Genomic DNA, 5490 nt, shown 5'->3' with positions numbered 1-5490 from the left:
CAGCAGGAGCAAGGCATAGCTTGGTTCATCTTGGTAGCAGATTGTCTTCTCTTCCCAGTCAGCATGGACAAGGTCACTCGGCACCAACGAACCAAGGGCCAAGTGCAAATCTTGCATCTGCTGTTCACGATGCCATTCTCACTGTTGGTCTGCAAATTATCTAGAGTTTTATTTACCTGTTTTAGTACCAGTTAGGAGAGGTAGGTGACGCAATGTAAGATGACTGATTAGAAATAGTTTTGCAAGGTGTTACCTCTGTGGTTGTATCAGTGGAGGGAGTACAGGTGACTCCACAGGGACTGCTAAGAAGCTGTAAGGAGAAAAGAGAAGAGGGGAGAAGAGGAAAGGTGTTTCTGTAGGGGTAGTTTAGGGGGACATCCACAATTTTTCCCCCCTTTTTGTATTAAGCTGCTAAAAGGTTTCACTTTTAGCTTGTCCAAAATTAATGTTCCATTGAACATTGTCCTGTTCTTGGGCTGATGAAGGTGGCAGATCCTGTAGTATATTGGCTGCTGCTGTTCAGCTGGTGTGAGCAGGAATAACCAACATTTACCAGCTGCAGACGTGAAGTTTCCAAGTTCGTAGACTCACGCCTTGACTGCTAGAGGTCAGGCACGATAGCTCCTGTTTTAGTACCAGTTAGGAGAGGTAGGTGACGCAATGTAAGATGACTGATTAGAAATAGTTTTGCAAGGTGTTACCTCTGTGGTTGTATCAGTGGAGGGAGTACAGGTGACTCCACAGGGACTGCTAAGAAGCTGTAAGGAGAAAAGAGAAGAGGGGAGAAGAGGAAAGGTGTTTCTGTAGGGGTAGTTTAGGGGGACATCCACAATTTTTCCCCCCTTTTTGTATTAAGCTGCTAAAAGGTTTCACTTTTAGCTTGTCCAAAATTAATGTTCCTCTCGGCAGGTCTGTCACGGGGGTATCGCCCTTACCTGGTGACGAGAAGGGAGCGAGAAGAGCTGCGAGTCCCGCGCAGACAGGAGGATAAACCAGTAAGAACCAGTAGTGCCTTTAAGAGGTGTACTGGGATGGTGCTGGTGTCCGTAGTGAGCTCATGGAAGCTCTCCCTCGTCCCAGGCAGCGGACGCTGGGAAAACTCTTGTTTCCCTGCGCCTCCGTGCTCTGCCTCCATCTCCGCAGAGGAGAACGTTTTGTGGTTACAGAAGCAAGTTCTTCCCTGAATTTTCCAGCAACTGTGTGATCCTGCTGGTGTGGAGTAGTGGGTGTGAGAGGGTTTCACTTCCTCAGAGAGGAGGGATTTCTCTCCTGTTTCCTTCCCAGACCCACCCCTCTCCCTCTCTGAAGCCGTCGGGGTGTCCCTGCCCTGAGGCGGGTAGATCCCTCTCGGCAGGTCTGTCACGGGGGTATCGCCCTTACCTGGTGACGAGAAGGGAGCGAGAAGAGCTGCGAGTCCCGCGCAGACAGGAGGATAAACCAGTAAGAACCAGTAGTGCCTTTAAGAGGTGTACTGGGATGGTGCTGGTGTCCGTAGTGAGCTCATGGAAGCTCTCCCTCGTCCCAGGCAGCGGACGCTGGGAAAACTCTTGTTTCCCTGCGCCTCCGTGCTCTGCCTCCATCTCCGCAGAGGAGAACGTTTTGTGGTTACAGAAGCAAGTTCTTCCCTGAATTTTCCAGCAACTGTGTGATCCTTGTATGGAAGGTACTGTATGTGACAGATGCGGTTCTTGAGCAGCTCCTTGCCTTCTCTTTCTCTGTATACTGCCTGTTAAGATGAGTCGTAGTTCAAAGGATAGTCACAGCAATATCCAAGATGCTTTAAATTGAAACGTCAATGTATTTAATGATACGCTGAGGAATAGTCGTATGAAATCGTGTGTTTTATATAATACAGATAATGACTTTTCTGTCAAAACCTATTGACACAGGTTAATTTTGACTTATTAGTGTCATGTCGAAACTCCTGATTGACTTTTTAAATTCCAGGCTCTGATCCTCCTTAAAAACAACCTGTAAGTCAGAATAAGGCATTCAGCATCCAGCTTGAGGCTTTGAGTTCATTTGGAGATGTCCACATGCAGTCGCCAATGGTGTTATTAGTGTTCAGACAGACAAAAAGACGGTGGTGTCCCATTCGTGTTTGACTGTTGCCTTGTAACAGCTGAAAGAAAAAAAAAATAATGGCCAGTATTCTCTTTCTTTTCTGTTTGTATTTGCATACTGCTTGCAGATGGATTGCAGTTTCTAAGCTAATAGGCATTGTGCAAAGATATCTACCAAATTAAATGATTCTCAGTGTTTGCTTCTTTTTCAGAAACTTTTGAAGCCCGAGACATACTGCGTGGAGCGCAGAGGCCGTTTAGTGTTCGTACCCATGGCTGCTTGAGTGAAGGTTGATTTTGGAATCAAATTATGATAGCTCATAAGTGCAGCTGTGAGTTCAACAGTTCTTTGCCTCTGAATAGCTCCCTTAAAACACTTGATACAATTTTAAACCACTTGGTTTTTATCCTGGTGCAAACAGGTCCACCAAGAAGGATTGCCAAGTGCGGAAAGGCAGCCTCAGCACTCGGGTTCCTCTGAAAGTCGTTAGGAGATGAGGCAAAATTTAATGCTTTGCCTTCCCTAAGCGTTCACTACAGAATAATGGATAGAGGCTTCCTAAATTGCGCTCTTGGAGCTACTGGAATTGTGCAGTCTTAATGATAACCTGAAGCACAAAAGAAGTCCTCTCGTATTTTTTAACTTGTTGCCCAGTTTAACTTTCTCCCAGTAACCCAGACACAAGGAGTGAATGGGAGGAGGACTGTTGAGACCTGCCTGCTAGGGCTTGCTATCAGTGAGAATATCATCTTCTAACACTGGCTTAAAAATAGATCTTTTTCTCTCTTTCTCTTCTGCCTATTCTGTTAAAGAAAGATGCCTTTGGGTGTTCCACCGTTATTGTCGAGTTGCGAGGGTTCCTGTGTAGCACATCTCCGACGTGGGACTGTGTTCAGACCAAGCACAACAGTTACAGCTCTGGATCAGAAAGTCACATTGCCTGAAGAAGACAGCGTATGCTTACGATATTCTTACGCTCCTTGATAGCATGTAGTTCTTCTGACAGAGACAGGGTATGGACTGAGCTGGCTCTTGGCTTGATTCAGTGGGTCAGTTCCTCAGCCAGGAAGCTTTTATTCTGGCTGTATAGGAAAGCAGAGAGAAGAGCTGCCTTTATGACTCTCCCTTGTGTGCTGAAGACTTGAGGAAAACCAAGACCCTGGTGCTCCTTACCGAATTGTAGTCTGAGATCTTCCCACTGGTGCTTGTCTGGGTTAAATGAGCACCACAGACATGGAGCAGAGTTATTCAATATATAATGTGAAAGCTACATGAGATTAAGACGAAACTCTTGATTTCTTTAAGGAAGCAATGATATTATTGTTCCTAAGTTGTCTTTTTTAACGTATGTAAGAGAACAAAATATTCAAAAGTTCAGAAAATGAGCTTCCAAAAGAAACTGAACATATCTAGACTCTGGCAGCATTTGCTAATGGTGATCAAATGGTTCTCTCTCTGACAAAGGCTTCCATTCAGAATGGCCCTTTATATCACTGGTTTGTATTCTCTGTGTCCTTTTTTACTTTCAGAGAAGTGCTGGCTTTGTTCAGTAGCAATGCCCAAACAGAAAGATCCATGAGAGCTCACGTTAACCTCATGGATACCTGCGTGATACACAGGAAGCTCCTGAGCTGGTGTGGTGATGGCCAACAACACAGACTCGTAGGTTAGAGAAGACCATCCAAAACCCTTCACAACATCTGTGGCTTTGTTCAGTAGCAATGCCCAAACAGAAAGATCCATGAGAGCTCACGTTAACCTCATGGATACCTGCGTGATACACAGGAAGCTCCTGAGCTGGTGTGGTGATGGCCAACAACACAGACTCGTAGGTTAGAGACCATCCAAAACCCTTCGCAACATCTGGTAGAACATAATTGCATTGACAAGAAATAGACGTTATGACTAATGAGGCTCTCCTAAAATCCTGGTTTGTAAGGGGCTGTGGAAACTAATAATGCTGCAAAATGTGAAGTACTAAAGGGCAGCACTGCTGGCTTGTCACTCTTTTAGCCTGCTTTTACCAGAGATGCTTGACAGCTTAACAAAATGTGCCATAATCTGCAGTAAAAGCTGAAAGTGTGCCTTCCGCTTACTCGGGGCCAAATTGCCTGCTATGTATGCTCCAAAGCTCTATTAATTTCAAGAGGATTGCATGGGAAGTAAATACAGGCAGCCTGTGATTTTCAGTCTCCAGTGCACTAAATTTTAAGTGTAGCTGAAATCTGGAATGGAGGTCATTGGCATTACATGCCTTCATTAGCAGTAAATGCGCGTGCCAAAGGCTAGGGCGTAAGGCATTTGTTTTAAAAGCTGGGTCTTAACATTAGCAATCACATAAATAATTCAAGTGTTGTGATGTCTGGACCTAAGTTTAATGTTTGAAACTACAGTTAGCCCTGGAATTGAGTGCCTCTGTACCATGTAGGCTGTAACTTTTCTATGTTCTAATCAAACGTAGGGATATTATCCGAAATTAGAGTCCTGGCATATTTAGACCCACACATTGCATAGGCAGTATTTGATGCCAAAGCTCTGAAAAGCTCAATAGATCAGATGTGCGTGTCAGATTTTCTTCCCTCCCCCTGCTTTGCCATTGCTGCTCAGCCTGGCGGTGCTGGAGGCCTGGTGGTTGGGGGAACTGGGAATGTTTATCACTCACTACACAGGGATGTGCCTGGACCAGGCAGAGCGGCGCAGTGCAAAGGCTTACGCTGGAGCCGTTGAGACTCCAGGTGAATCTGTGCGTTACACTGCATTTCCTAAAGCTGAAGCAGCTCGGGTCTGGTGCTGAGCTGAAGCTGCCCTTTTTTTAGCAGGGGCAGATAGGTTGCAGATACTCTTATGCTGGGATTACCTTTCTGGAACTTGCCTTGTCTGTTAAAATAGTGATTCTACATATTGGAGATGAGTTTATTCCCTGTTACTTATACCTCTGAGGTAGGGAGATAAAAACCAAAGAGCTGTTTACCTCTGCAGTGCCCTTTGAAAGCAAAAGTTGTGGGTCTGGCTGATCCTAGCTTTTTAACGTGCTGTGAAACAAATTGCAGTCCTTTCCCCCCAGGTTTTCAATGGTTCGTATTCTTTGGCGTATTTCAGCTTCAACTCTTACTGTTTTTTCAGTGAAGACCAAAACCAGCGTACACAACTTCAGAAATGTCGTTTCCTGTTGTGTCCATCCTTCATTCGATCCTGATGCGTTTTTTGTTATTTCTGGTTTGTATGCCAGTAGCTGTATGGTCAATGCCTCTTTGCCCGTAAGAATTTACGAACGAGCAGGGACTGCTGTAGTGGTTTGCAGCTGCACCCTCTGAGGTTGCTCCTTCCACTGCGGGATGGCAGAGCTTCTTCTGAAGCAGTCTGAGTGAAGTTTGGGGTGATTCAGCAGCTGCTGCCCGTGCAGCCAGGCTGTCCCTGCCGCAGGAG

The sequence above is a fragment of the Pterocles gutturalis genome, unplaced genomic scaffold (assembly GCF_000699245.1).
Source record: "Pterocles gutturalis isolate BGI_N339 unplaced genomic scaffold, ASM69924v1 scaffold6999, whole genome shotgun sequence".
NCBI classification, from domain to species: domain Eukaryota; kingdom Metazoa; phylum Chordata; class Aves; order Pterocliformes; family Pteroclidae; genus Pterocles; species Pterocles gutturalis.
Note: the sequence above shows the minus strand (reverse complement) of the source record.